The sequence below is a fragment of the Diceros bicornis genome (assembly GCF_020826845.1).
Source record: "Diceros bicornis minor isolate mBicDic1 chromosome 3 unlocalized genomic scaffold, mDicBic1.mat.cur SUPER_3_unloc_1, whole genome shotgun sequence".
Lineage (NCBI taxonomy): Eukaryota > Metazoa > Chordata > Mammalia > Perissodactyla > Rhinocerotidae > Diceros > Diceros bicornis.
In genome coordinates, this window is record NW_026690897.1 from 913936 (window position 1) to 929960 (window position 16025).

The following is a 16025-nucleotide window of genomic DNA, read 5'->3' on the forward strand; positions in this document are numbered from 1 at the left end:
AAAATAAACAATAAACAATATATCCCTGCAGGATATATATTCCATGACAAGTTAATAAGAAAAAGATCTGTGAAGAAATTCAAATTATGTAAGAAACATGCCCTGGAAAAATGGACACAAAATATGAATAAACATTTCACAAAAATAGAAATGCAAATGGCCCTTAAATATTTGAAAATATATTCAACCTTTATATCAGTCAGAATCCAGCTAGCAGACAGAAAACCACACAGTAATTCTATCAGATAAAATTTAATATAAAGACTTACTACCTGGCAACAGGGGATTCACTATCAAGTGATCAGGAAAAGTCCAAAGTATACAGGAAGAACAGATACAGGGAGCAGCTACTACCTCTGGGGCTGAGGCAGAGCACCAAGGGAGAACAAACTTGGAAGAGGACCCCATCTCCAAGGCTCCTTTAGAGGTGGTTGTACTGGGTGTGGCTGTAGCTTGCTATATGGCAGAGACATTCCCTGGCCAGGACTGCCAAACAAGAAACCACTCAGTAGGGTTCCACTGAAACTCACTGGGTAGCCACCCCCTGGGGTGCCAGCAAGACTTACTAGAAAGTCACCTCTGGTGTGCTGATGAAACTTGATGGGAAGCTACTTGTGGGAGTGCTGGTCAACCTTTATGAAGGGTGAGCACCACTGGGTATCCCACATGCTACTGGCTACTACATGCCATCGAGTAACAGGGAAAGAAGACATCAGTATTAGAAAGAGAGCCTTTTCCTTCCGCAGTGTCCCTCCAGTGTTCTCCACTGATTAGCTTAATATTGTCCAGCTGCAAAAGGGGAAGTGTTTATAGTGTCCAGGTCCAATATCACTAAAGCAAGGCAAATGTGGATGGATTTGGAGCTGAGAGACAAAAAATTTACAACTGGTATATTATTCTCAATGAGAAAAAATGCAAATTACGACTACCTTCAGAGAATATTTTCCAAATTTTAGATGGTCCTATATGTGTGTGTGTGTATATATATATATATATATAGAGAGAGAGAGAGAGAGAGAGAGAGAGAGAATAGGTAGGTAAATTTAGATGAGAAATACAAATAGTTGACAACCAATTTTATTGAAAAGACTGTGGGGAAATAAGCACTCTTGTACATAGCTGGAAGGAAACTGGAATATTTAGCAAGTTGCATATTAAATTTCCCTTTGACCCAACAATCCAACTTCTAGGAACCCACTCAGGTGATGTACTGGTCAAAGAAGGAAAAAGCATATGCGTTAGGCTATTTATTATTGTATTTTTTTCTTCTAATAGCAAAAGATCAGAACCAACTCAAATGTCTAACAGGAAACTTTATAAATAAACAATGGTACATCCACACAATGGATTATTATGCAGCTAGACAAATGAGAGACAAATATTTGTTTCAAACCAAAGTTTGACTTGAAAACAAATATTATAGGCCGGCCCGTGGCTTAGCGGTTAAGTGTGTGTGCTCCACTACTGGTGGCCTGGGTTCGGATCCTGGGCGTGCACCGACGCACTGCTTCTCTAGCCATGCTGAGGCCGCGTCCCACATACAGCAACTAGAAGGATGTGCAACTATGACATACAACTATCTACTGGGGCTTTGGGGGAAAAAAAGGAGGAGTATTGGCAATAGATGTTAGCTCAGAGCTGGTCTTCCTCAGCAAAAAGAGGAGGATTACCATGGATGTTAGCTCAGGGCTGATCTTCCTCACAAAAAAAAAAAAAAAAAAAAAACCGAAAAAGAAAACAAGTATTATAGGTAAAAGAACATGTCAGTGTTATTAGGAATTAACTTTTCATCATAAAATGAGATTTAAGAATAAAATTAAAGTAGCTGGATTGAAAAAAAACAAGATCCAACTACATGCTGTCTATAGGAGCCCACTTTATGTTTCCGGACATACAGAGGCTGAAAGTGAAGGAACGGAGAAAGGTATCACAAAGATTCTTTTTATTAACTTCAATGATTTTATTTTTGAATCTCTTTTTTTTTAGAAGGAAAATTTCTCTCAAATAATAGAGCATTTCCAAATTAAGTGGCTTTTTAAAAAAAATTGTATAGGTAGGGAGATTTTACAACTGCCCATTTTTGTTTTTCTTTATACAACAGGAAGCTGAAACAAAGTTGCATGCCATCTCTTGAAATTAAATAAAGGTAAAGCACACATATTTTTTACTAACTTAATCTCGTTTTTAATGTTTGAATTTTATCTTTCCTTCATCCTATTTTTCTTACAAATATATACATGAGATAAGAAAATAAAATTTTTTGGTAAGCTACCCTAGATATCTTCCTGGAATAAGAATCTTTGCCTTATGAATGGCAGTCTTCTCACGATTCTTATCAAAGGAGAAAAAGCATGAACACCACACTCAGACAGATGAGTGTTTCCATTCTCAATCTACCACTTTTTTTTTTTTTTTGTGGGGAAGATCAGCCCTGAGCTAACATCCATGGTAATCCTCCTCTTTTTGCTGAGGAAGACCAGCTCTGAGCTAACATGTATTGCCAATCCTCCTTTTTTTTTCCCCAAAGCCCCAGTAGATAGTTGCACCTCATAGTTGCACATCCTTCTAGTTGCTGTGTGTGGGACACAGCCTCAGCATGGCGGGAGAAGCGGTGCGTCGGTGCGGGCCGGGGATCCGAACATGGACCACCAGTAGTGGAGCGCGCGCACCCAACTGCTAAGCCACTGGACCGATCCCTACCATTTCTAAGTTGTGTGGTCCTGGAAAAATTAAATAACTCGCACTCACTTCATCTCTAAATCAGTGAGTCATTCACTTCATCTGAAACCAGAGGCAATAATATTATCAGCAGAAGATTCAATTGATCGCACATGTGAAAGTCCCTGCAGTGTCTCTAGCAAATAAATCTTCTCAAAAATTGTTGGTTTCCTTTCCCTGTTCACCAAATTATGGTCTCAAAAAAGCTTAAATCTCATTAATTTGTTTTGTGATGTTAAATTTCAGACACATGTCCCTTACACTGTATTAAGATAGTTTAAATAGGGATATGCAACATGGAAGTTAAATAAATATAATCATATAAATGTATATAGATGTAACATGGAAAGAATCAGCCTCTTTGAAAGGAGTTGCAGGCATCAGAAAATAGATCTTTCTAAATTACTGTCAAAATCACACCATAGAGGCAGCTTTGAGACAGCCCTGGTGGTCTAGTGGTTAAGATTCAGTGCTCTCACCACCACAGCCTGGGTTCGTTTCCAGATCTGGGAACCAGACCACCCATCTGTTGGTTGTCATGCTGTGGTGGCTGCATGTTGCTATGACGCTGAAAGCTACGCCACTGGTATTTCAAAAATCAGCAGGGTCACCCATGGTGGACAGGTTTCAGCGGAGCTTCCAGACTAGACAGACTAGGAAGAAGGACCTGGCCACTCACTTCCAAAAAAATTGGGAAAATCCTATGAATAGCAGCAGAGCACTGTCTGATATAGTGGTGCAAAAAGACCAGGCAGGGTTCTGTGCTCTGAGGTGCACATGGTCCCTAGGAGTCAGGATCGACTCCAGGCACTAACAACAACAACAAGGCAGCTTTGGGCTGGTAAAAATATCCCTGTAGCACTTATGGTTGATTCAATCATCACCACCAGAGTGACTGGAAATCCCCCTGTGCTTCCTTCTTTTATCATTAAGGCTTAAGGAGGAGAAAGTGAAATTCCTCAGGGGATGACAGTTCATCAAATCTTTGGGTCTCCTATGAGTGCAGAAAGCATTTCATCACATTTCTTCTGAGGCTTACTTGTGACTCTGAGACTGAAATACCTCCTGCACAAGGGAACAAAGGTGGGATGAGCAAGCAGCTCAGAGACCACTATCAGAGTGGTTCATCATCATTGGATTCTTCTCAGAATAACGTTCAGTAGAGTTCATTGAGAGAACAGGAGACAGTCAACCCCACCAACAGGTAGAAAACCGTTCAAGTCACAGGTCAATATTTGGCAAAGAAAGAGAAAGAGATGTGACCTACTGGGAGTGGAGCATCACACTGCCCAGTGCTCCTTTGAGCATGCATTTGCTTGACACCAGATCCATGCCATTTTAAAGTTTCAAAAGGAGAAATGGACTATGGGTTTGGATTTTAGGTATCTCATAAGAAGTCTGAATTCAGAAAATACTAGAATTGGAATGTTCCAAAGAGTTTTTATTCTCCAAACCATTCATTTCACAGGTAAGGAAACTGCAACTAATACAGCAATTCATCAGTTAATTAGTGCAAAAAACAAAACTACAGCCAGGATTCCAGACTCTTACTCCAGTATTCCTTTCCTATAAACGTGCAAAAGCTGGTAATACTTAGAAATCTAAAATATATTTGGCCTGTATCTGCTTCTGTAAGGCAATACTTTTGCTGATCTTTTAGAAATATCCAAGTTTAGTAACTGTGGAATATGCTTATCTACTCACTATTGTACCATTTCTTCAAGAGTCAGATCTGCTGACTTTTAGCTACACGAGACTAAAAAGAAAAATATAAAAGTTTTCTTTTCTTTTGTCTTAATCAGCCTTGATTTTGAATTTTATAGCTACATCTCTACTTGTTTTATTGTTTAATAGAAGCGCTGTAGAATTAAAACCACGTTTTTCCTAAAGGTTAAGGCAGTCCGTGATTCATCACCCCACGGAATAAGCATTGAACATCTTTTTTTCTGGGAGTTATGAGTGTGCACGCATCTACCGAATTAAATCATCTATACTCACATACAATGGCCAAATGCATTGAGCACTTAGGACATCACAGTCACTGAATGACTGCACTATGTGTGTGTGTGTATGTATATTCTAACCAATTTTTTGTTGAAAGTTATTAAGGTAGGCATCAATCTCATTCAACAAATAAAAAACTGATTCCAAGAAGATAAGTAGTGTGCTAGAAATCAATAGTAGTAGGTGGCAAAGCCTGGATTTGTCTGTACACTATAAGAGAGAACAGGCAGGGTGCTTTATAATTGGTGAAATAATTCTCATATCCTTCCTCATTTAGCTGGAACCTTGATTCTGTCAGGGAGGAGAGAATGATTTTCTAATCACATATTCTAACTGAGCACAATGAATTGATCAGCACATACTCAGCTGTGGATTCGTCCTGACGCCCTGTGCCGTGTTCTTACCAGGCGTCTCATTTTCCTCTAAGTATCACCTCTGCATTTGCAAACTTGGTGTCTGGGTCTATTTCCTCATCTATAAAATTATGAGATTGGACTAAACGACTCCCTCCCATGTCAACAACAGGATTATTTACTCTCTCACTAAAGTGGAAGAACAGAGGAGGAATGCAAGGACTGTGGTAGATCTTTTGTTTTTTCTTTGTTCCTGGTGAATTATTTTCAAACTTCTATGTGAAGAAGTGGGGGAAAAAAACACAGCACTATATATGAAATTGCCAGTCCCAGATTCAATTGCTGATTCTGCAACTAACAAAATAACTAACAAACTGTGTGACTTTGCAAAACCCCTCACCCAAAGCTTCTGTTTCCTCATTAATATAACCTATAAAGTGATATATTCATTCATGTGTAGTGAGAATGAGCTGAAGTGGGGGAGGTGAAAATAGTTTGCTATTTTTTAACAGCTTTATTGAGGTATAACTGACATACAATAAATTGAATAAATTTAAAGTATAACATTTGATATGATTTGATATATGTATGAAACCATGCTCCCAATCAACCCATTATCGCCAAAAGTTTTCTCATGCTCCTTGGTACTCTTTCTCTCCTGCTCCTCCTCACACACACCTCTACCCAGGCGATCATTGATCTACTTTCACTATTGATTAGCTTACATTTTCTAGATTTTTATAAATGGAATCAAATAAGATATACTCTTTTTTATCTGGCTGTTTTCTCTCAGCCTAATTATTTTGAGATTCATTCATCGTGTTGCATGTGTCAATAGTTTATTCCTTTTAATTGCAGAGTGGTATTCCATTTTATGGACACACTATAATTTGTTTATCTTGTCACCTAAGAATGGGCCTTTGGATTGTTCCCAGGTGTTTTAGAACAGTTGGATCATAGGATAGATATGTGTAGGCTTAATTTTATACTGCCGAAGTGTTTTCCAAAGCAGTTGTACTATTTGAAAGTTCCAGTTCCTGCGTTTCCTTGACAACACTTAGTATGGTCTGTCTTTTTAAATTTTAATCATTCTAACAGATGTGTAGTGACATCCCATTTTATTTTAATTTGTATGTCCTTACTACAACTGATCCGAGTATTTTTCAAGCATTTGTTGCTATTCATATATTTTCTTTGCTGAAGTGTGTGTTCAAATCTTTGGCCCATTCTTCTTGGATTGTTTTCTTATTGAGTTTTAAAGTTCTTTATATATGATAGATACCAGTTCTTTACAAAAAATATATTTTTAAAATAATTTCTCCAAGGTTTGTCTTTTCATTCTGTTTCCTAATTGACCTAATGTATGAAATGATGAACACATTCACTACATATTAAGAATGAATTGAATAAGAGTAGATATAAGTACTTTATAAACTATAAATTCTTGGGCATATAGATAGTGTTGATTACTCATTATTAGAGCCCCTTCTTTGCTGCAGTTGATTATATTCGGTGCAGAAATTGAGAGATGGGGGCACTATTGTCAACCACCCCAGGATTTAAGACAACTTATTGTGAATGTTCACACCCCCATGAAAGACACATTCTACTACTCTGCTTTCTATCTTTCTTAAACAGGAAACCAGTTAAAGTCGATACAGCCTGAGTTCTCACTTCAGGTTTAGGTAGAGGATGCTACTTATTTCTAAATTACTTTGTGTTTTGTTTTGGTTTAGTTTTGCCTACTTCCTTCTTAGAATTCTTCAATGGACCAGATATTTATCCAACCAAAGAGAAAAAAGTTGAACAAGTGCATGCTCCTGTGTGACCACAGAGTTGGATAATGCTCTCTCTATTCCCCTTGAGTGAGGGATGCTTGAATCTTAACTCTGAACTGAGCTGTACAGCAACCTGTTTGTTAGACAGTAGAATTATCTAAAGACACAGCTGTGGCTTCACCCTGATCATGTCCCATGCCAAACCTCTGGGTGTTTCTAAAGATCAGGGAAACCAAAAGACTAATTCTTTGTCCATGTATGATAGGCAAGACAGGAAGAAGAAAGGCAGACACAAAAATAAAGAGATTTAACCTCCACCAAATCATATACACAGAAGACAATAAAGTGAAACGGACTCTAGAGTTAGACAGACCCAGCTCTGCTACTTACTGGGTGTCGACTGTGTTGAAGTTACTTAATATTTAGTCTTGTTCTTTTCAGATATGAAATTCAGATAATGGTGGTAGCTACCTCATAGAGTGTTGTGGGGATGAAATGATGAAATGTGTGTAAAGCACTCAGTGTTCTGGCATAGATTTAACTCAGTCACTCTTAGCTTTTTAAAAATTACTATTATCCATTGCCTTTTTAAATATTTCTCACCCTATGTCCCAAGTATTTCACTTTCTGTATATATGTGGGTATGGTATATTATACTTTGAGATCCCTGAGTCTTTCATCTTTCTTTTTGCACCGACCTGCACTGAGAGTTGATGTTTATTCATTATCTGCATTTATATTTGCTTTGTTTTAGAAACAAGGAAGGGACACTCAAAACTGCTCTTCTTTACTAATTGATAAGACAGATAATTACACGGATCAGGTCAAACATTTGGTACCACATGATAAATGACCTCAGAGCATCAAGGTCTTTGGAGAAGCAGAATATACCATCCCTAAGACGCTAACACTTTCTCCTATTTTTACTGGGCACCTGGAGAGCACACACGATCATCACCTTCACCAAAGTCATTTGAATTATCCTAAGGGTCATAAAATCTAATTATTGGGAAGATTTTTAAGAATCACCCCAAATAATGCACTGAGTCCAGGCACACAAAAAATTGAAGAGATCGATAAAGAAAACCACTCAATGGTGACTGAGTTTATCTTTATTGGCATCACTCAGGACCCTCAGATGCAGATCATCTTCTTCGTGGTCTTCCTCTTGGTCTACCTGATCAACGTAGTGGGGAATGTTGGTATGATTATCCTGATCATGACAGACACTCAGCTTAACACACCCATGTATTTTTTCTTCCGCAACCTCTCCTTTGTGGACTTGGGCTACTCCTCGGCCATTGTCCCCAGGATGCTGGCTGACTTCCTAACAAAACACAAAGTTATCTCATTCGCCAGTTGTGCCACCCAGTTTGCTTTCTTAGTGGGTTTTGTGGATGCTTAGTGCTATGTCCCGGCTGCCATGGCCTATGACCATTTTGTGGCCATCTGTTGACCCCTCCACTACAGCACTCTCATGTCCAAGTGAGTCTGCTTGGCTCTCATGCTGGGCTCTTACCTGGCTGGTCTGGTGAGTTTAGTTGCCCACACTTCCCTCACCTTCAGTTGGAGTTACTGTGGTTCCAATATCATCAACCACTTCTTCTGCGAAATCCCACCACTCTTGGCCCTCTCTTGCTCAGACACCTACATCAGCAAGATCTTGCTATTTTGTCTATGTGGCTTCATTGAATTCAGCACCATCCTCATCATCTTCATCTCCTATGCCTTCATCCTCATTGCAATCATCAGAATGAGCTCAGCTGACGGCTGCCTTAAGGCTTTCTCCACCTGTGGGTCTCACCTCACTGGCGTCACACTTTTCTATGGCACAGTCGTGTTTACGTATCTGCAGCCAACATCCAGCTACTCCCTGGACCAAGACAAGTGGGCCTCTGTGTTCTACATGATTATCATCCCCATGTTGAATCTCCCTGATTGGTTTACAGAACAAGGATGTAAAAGCTGCTTTCAAAAAACTAATTGGAAGAAAACCTCAATAATAACAAAAAATGAAAATATGTTATCACCACAGGTAAATGGTAGTAGTAGAAGGATGGTGGAAGGAGATAGGAAATGCAAATAACTTTCCAATGAACACCACCCAAATCATCATCTATTTGCTGAGTGAATCTTAATTCCTAAAGAGTTTTTGGTAACTCTTAACCCTATGCTCTGAAGGAAATAAAAATTAATGTTTTGAAAGACATGCTGAGCAAGTATACATTATAAGTTATAATTGAAAGAGCAGTTGCTTTAGAATCAGGAAGATCTTTGAATCTCATTATCACATCTCTAATCAGTGACCTTGTTGCTAGAGGACTACTAAACAAAGCACTTTAAATCTCATTAAGTTCTTACAACAATTATTAGAGATAGCCATTATCCTCATTTTAAACGTGATAAAAATAAAGTTCAGACAGTTAAACAAATTTGTCAAAGTTAAGTGATAGAATCAAAAAACTGATCCAAGGTTTACACTTTCCATTTTGATTAATGACAAACATTCAGGCTTTGGACTATTTAGAAAGAAGCCCTCATCTAGGCTCTGCTATTTTCTAGCTATGTGATCTTGGGCAACTTGATCTCTGTAAGCCTCAGTTTCTTCATCTACTAAATGGGAGTAACAATGTTTATCTCTTAGTATTTTTCAAAGGATACGCTGTAATCTCTGTAAAGAATCTGTCAAATAAAAATACTTAAGAAACATTATTTGCTTTTATTTTTCATTCATTTCTATTTTAACTGTCCATAATTATGCTACCAATATGATGCAATAAAGAGAGGAAATTAATTTTTTTCCGTGTAGTTTGTGGTAGAGCATGCATATCAACTTATAATGGCAACAGAAAAATGCATAAAGTTGGATCACCTTGGTCTTAGTCTCACTCTCACCAATAATTATATCAGATAAATGCCTTAATGTCTCTGTACTTCAGTCTTTTCATCAGTAAAACAAGGACTATTATTTTTTTTTATTTTTTTTGGTGAGGAAGATTGGCCCTGACCTAACATCTGTGCCTCTATTCTGTAAGTGGGTCACCACCGTAGCATGGCTTGATGAGTAGTAGAGGTCCACTTCCAGGATCTGAACCTGCAAACCCAGGTTGCCAAAGCAGAGTGTGCCGAACTTAACCACTATGCCACTGGGCCAGCCCAAGGACTATTATTTATACCTTATCTATCCTATTAGTTTAAGTGATAAACCCCTTATGTTTGAAAAGACCTGAATTGTCTTTCATACATTAAAAACTTTGTCCAGTAATAAAATCATAACAAAGGTAAATATGTCAATCACGTTCTCTATAGTAGACTGCAAAAATCACATGAGTTGGTGTTTTCTTTAATCAACAAAGAGTTGGTATTCACTGTACTACAGGCTTAGAAAGGCAAAAATTGATGCGGAAGTGGCTAAGAAGGGATATATCAGAGTGAGATAAAGCTGAAATTCAGTTATGATTCCTCCTTGGATAAGCATAACCTATATAACCTCAGGTGAGATTTTTTTGAACAATGCATGCTTAAGACTTGGTGGACAATATGATTTTAAAGGAAGATAGAAATATAGATAGATAGATGATAGATAGATAGATAGATATTGATATAGATGCATTTCTTGACCTCATGCAATTTATATCCATAAGGAGATAAGATAAATGCAAATACCTTGATTCACAGGAAAAAAAAAATGAGTAAATGCCAAAAGAGAATTGCAGTCAAAGTGCTGTGGAAGCTCGCAATAGAAAAATAGCACTTTGTCCTGGGAGATCAAGATAATCTTTATGAAGGAGGGGACAACTGAGTTGTTTTTGAAGCATGGCTCAGAAATTAAAGAGGCAAATGAGACAGGGAATTCCAGAAGGAGAAAATATAGTGAACAAAGGCAAAAAGGCTGGAACCATGGCCCGTGTCCATGGGCCATTTTGACTGGGTGTCCAGTGGAAGGGTTTGATAGTAAAGCTGGAATGTAGCTCGAGATCTGGCACCAATTTAGGGGCACATGATTTTATTGCTTGGGGAGCAGGAAGTTTATCACTGGTGGATTCTAGAGAAGATTCCTCTTTGCTCCCTGAAATCCTGTCACTTATCCATTAGCAGAGCAACCTTTGGAGAAACCACTGTGCCATCACAGCCTGTAGGCTGGTAAATCTGAGTAGATTCTGGATACTTCAAGCAGGTTTTAGATGGTGTGTTTTTCTTAATTGGGCTTGGATAAAACTCGTACATTCAACCTTACTTCTGGTCTTCTCCCAGGGGAAAATTTAAACTTAAGTCCCTGCCTTAAATCTCTCCGTTAGAGAAGATAGCTGGAATTAGGGTCTAAGATTTCTTATCTATCCCATAGCTACCCTTCTTCCATAACTCAGGAGCTATAAAATTGCCAAATCCTTTTCTTAGCATTCTAGTCCCTCCTCTTCTTTAAATCACCTTGCTGATGTTATTCCTCCCTGCTTTCACTGTGCAACAGATTCTTTTGTAAAACTATTTCTTGAATGACCTTCACATTTTTCTACCTCCGTATCCTTCCCAATTCTCTCCTCTCTCCACTCCCTCCTTCCTTGGTAGTCCTAACTCCGTCTCTCAGAATGTCCAAATTCTTCTCTTCCTTCAAAGACCAGCTTAAATACCACTCCTTGAAAAGCCCTCTCTGAGCTACTGGACTGGTTAAAAAACTCTCCTCTGAACAGCAACATCCTTTAATTTACAGCTTTCTTATGGTTGTGTGTGGATATTACAGTGATGCACATACATGTGCAAATTCCTAAAAGGCAGACACGGCTTAAGATGTCTCTGGGTTTCTCCCATTGCAATAGCGAGATCACCATGGACGCCTAAAGAATGCTTATGAAAAGAAAAGAGTCAGACAAAATGTTTGGTGGCTAGAATGTTTCAAACAGCTACATGCACTACAAAAATGTGCAGCCACATGAGGGACTCTGGAAGCAGCTGTGTTGGTGTCTGTGTGCTTAACGCTGTTAGAATAAGTGTTAACGAAACTAACAAGTCCCTTCACCAGGCCTGGTTCTAGAAGACTGGAATAGGAGCCCACAATGAAATCAACATTATGAATGACATCCACAGATGACATCTGGAATTCTACACTGTCAGCTTTATCCCAGACATTTCCTTCCATATCCCACCTCTCAGAAGTTCAAGTCCCATTGAACTCAAGTACACCATGAAATGTCTCACTTTGTATACTATTGCTTATCCTAGTCCTATGCTTCAGACACCACTAACTCACCTAGAAAACTCATACTTCTGTTTTAAGTCACAAATAAATCATCACCTCATCTATAAATCATTTCTGGTCTCACCTTCTGGGGTTTTCTTACCTGTCAAATGGTACCAATAATACCTAAACAAATGGTTGCAGTGAGAACGAAGGAAGACATTGTTACCATGGCCAGTTGTCCCTCTTACTCAAGGCAGTTTTGTTTTTCGCCTATTGTCCTGGAGTAAGCATCAGTAGTGCTACCTTTTACTCTCAACAGTGCCCAAGTTTAGATATTAAAATATATGAAAAAGCTAAGTAGTATATTTAAGCACTTTGGGGTTTAATTAGATGGCAGCTTTCCTCTGTGTTAGAGAATTACTGTAAACAGAATTCTGCTATAACATTAAAACCTTTATACAGTCATGCATCACTTAACAACAGGGATACATTAAGTTGAGTTGACTGCAGTGTCATTATGCAGCTCATGACTGTACTCCTTAACATGAAGGCTTCCTTGGTAGCCTGTGAGACTTTAAGGCAGTCTCATTTTTTATCCTCAAGTCCTGGGATAAGTGACCCACAAATGTTCATTGAACAAATGAATGACCACCACCTGCTGAACTAGAGAACTACCGAAACCTAGTCCCAATTCTGGGTCTCAGGAAACCTATTGAAAATATGCATAAGATACCAAAATTCATACGGCATTATTGGCATCATATTTTAAGATGATGAAACTGGATCTTTAGAAGTTTAAATAGCATGCTAATGTGCTCTTAGTTTATAAGTAGTACCACTGGGATTAGAACTAATTGCTACTGATTCCTAGTCCAGGGTTCTATAGAATAGGGAAATGTACAGCATTATAGAAAGTGAAAGGCATAATCAGAACTGAGGAAGAGGTTTGGAGAACCTCTGTAAAGGTCTAGTTTATGGCTATATTCAGTCTGATGATTTAATTAGATTGAGTAGTCAGAATTTAGACAGGATTGTATTGTAAAGCACTTGCTGAAAGACTCACATTTGCCTATGACTATGGCGAGCTGAATCTTTGCAAGATCCAATGGGCTAGAGAAGTCACCATAACGTGAATACGTGAGGAAAAGACACAAAATAGGAGATAACATCAAAGAAGCAGTTCGGCTTTCAGATTATGTGGAAAGAGTGGTATCGATGAGGAATAATTATTTAGTATTTTACCAATTCTCATACTTACTACCTGTAATACTAAATTCATATTTTTTTTTTTTTTTTTTTACTTTAAGAGCGAACATATCCATTAGGAAAGTTGGCAACGTGATGTATGATGGTAGTGGTTATTATATCCTCTGCACCTACAGTGATGACATTAAACCTTTCAACATTGCATTATTGTCCTTAAAATTAACCAACCAAATCCAAAAAGCGAAAATATAAAGCCATTTCAGAACAAATTTTGACAGGTTTATAACATACAAATTTTATAATAAATATAGAATAAATCTAGAGAGGATAGAGATAGCTAGATATAGATAAATAGAGAGATTGATTAATTGATTGATAGATACCTAAAGATCATCTAATCCAACAACGGTTCCATTTTGTAAAAAGGAATGAGGTTCATAGAAAAGCATTCTCATAATACACAATAAGACTGATTAGTCAAGCACTGAAAAAGTGTAGTTCATGACGGTAGTCCATTCTCTAATTATTTTGTCTCCTCTAGGCTTTACTTTTATTTAAAAATGAACAAAGCATTTGTTAGTGTATTTCCTAGCTATGTTGTCTTTATGTTGCCATAATCCCAAACAAACGTAGAGAGTGAATAACTCAAGAGAACATTTGATCTTGTAAAGGACCAATAATTATTGAGTGCACCATTATTTGTGTTAGTCTAAAATTTTATTATTGCTGTTCTAGCAATGACTGTAGCATATAGTACATAGAAATATTAGTTAAATATCTTTAAGTGCTATGTTTTCCTTTTATGTCAAAAGAAGCAAATATAGAAAAGGAAGAAAATTTGGCTTCAAGAGGCTAGACAGAACTAGGATAGGACATGGGCTATTTGGATGGCATTATTTTTCTTAATTTATCTAACTCTAACTTACTGATCAAAACAAACTAGTCAAAATGAATTGATTATGTCAAGCAATTGGTCTAAATAATGACTTTTTAGAAAAACAACACAAAAATATTTATTCACACTTCTTTACATGTTTTGGCTGTGTGTAGCCCCTATGAGAATTTTGTAATTTTTTTCTACTTTTTTTTTTTTTTTTGAGAAAGATCAGCCCTGAGGTAACATCCATGCTAATCCTCCTCTTTTTGCTGAGGAAGACTTGCTCTGAGCTAACATCTGTTGCCAATCCTCCTCCTTTTTTTCCCCCAAAGCCCCAGCAGATAGTTATAGGTCATAGTTGCACATCCTTCTAGTTGCTGTATGTGGGACACGGCCTCAGCATGGCCAGAGAAGCGGTGCGTCAGTGCGCGCCCGGGATCCGAAATCCCGCCGCCAGTAGCAGAGCGAGCGCACCCAACCGCTAAGCCACGGGGCGGCCCTCTGCATTTTTAACTAATTAATCCATTTATAGAGTTTGAGAGGTAAGAAGGGTTGGTAATTTTTGTGAAACAAAAAAACTTTCCATTTTGTATACCTTTAGTCATTTCATGTTTCTTTCCACACATAATTTAATATTATGTTTCCAATTTATAAATAGCCAACTAAGCATGTATTTCTTATTTGCCAGTATTTGGGGGAATTTTAAATGTTACTTTTTACTTAAATAAATAGTTCAGAAGAAAGTTGGTTAAAAGTATATGTTTCTAATCCTCGTTCACATATTGAGTCAATATACAATATATGCAGTCATTTGTATATCAAGGCAAGTACACACAAGAAAACCACTACTGTTTAATGAATATGGCTATTTGGTTAGTGATTTTGCTTTTTACTTTTTAAATCAATTTTAAATCAGTGATGTCTACTTTCCCTATCCCATCAGAGATGCTTCATTTACTGATTGTATATGACCTATATATTTAAGCAGAAGAAATGGTTGCTTTTTAGCTGTTGTATATCTATGAAAGGAAAATTACATTCTTTTTATTTTATTCTAAATTGTGAAATAAAGTGAGAAAATTTTAGAAACAATTTATCTATAATGTAATAACATGTTAATCAAAGGCCATATTTAAATTTATTAAGTATATTAATGCTAAATTATATTTTGCTTTTCTCTTAATTCAAAGAATAATTATCTTTAAAGATACCATTGATTGAAAAGCTTCAAAACCAGAAAATATGTTTCCACAAATTTGTGATTATATATATATCTGCCTGTGTTCCACACAGCATCCAGAGAGTCCTTTAAAAACATAAGTTGTGTGATATCACCCTTCTTCATAATACTTACATTTTACCAAGAATAAATCCCTACTTCTTACCTCAGTCAATTGAGCGCTGCATCATCTGGCTGCTGCCTCCCTCCCAGCCACACGTCCCTCTGCCCTGCTTCTCACTAGTTTCCTTTATTCCCTCAAACAGAGCAAACTCTCTCACACCTCCACGGTCTTTATTCACAACTACCCTCTACCTAGAAAGTTTGTCTCCTCAATCTCACTGCTATCTCTCCTTCTGATCTTTGCATGCAGCCTCCTCAGAGAAGGTCACCCTGCCTATTACTGTCTGTCAGTGCCCCTTGATGATTATTTCCTTTTTGGCATTTATCAAAATTTTTCAGTATAAGTGTGTATATATTATGTATATTATATATATGTATATTATATGTATGTATAATATATGTATAGTATACATATTTATGTATATATGAGGAAAGAAAGTGTTTCTATTTTATTTAACATTATGTTATATAGTCATTCAATAATATGTAGTGAATGAATGAATGAATCCATTAATTAACATTTGACTAAATCTTCTGTTTCTGATCATTGTTATCCTCCTGTCCACACAAT

The 16025-nt window shown here is 37.4% G+C and overlaps 1 pseudogene; it reads left to right on the forward strand.

Annotated features, from left to right (window-relative positions):
- Positions 1 to 590: 590 nt before the first annotated feature.
- On the forward strand, positions 591 to 9600 carry LOC131401995 (olfactory receptor 5AR1-like; annotated as a pseudogene).
- The last annotated feature ends 6425 nt before the right edge of the window (positions 9601 to 16025 follow it).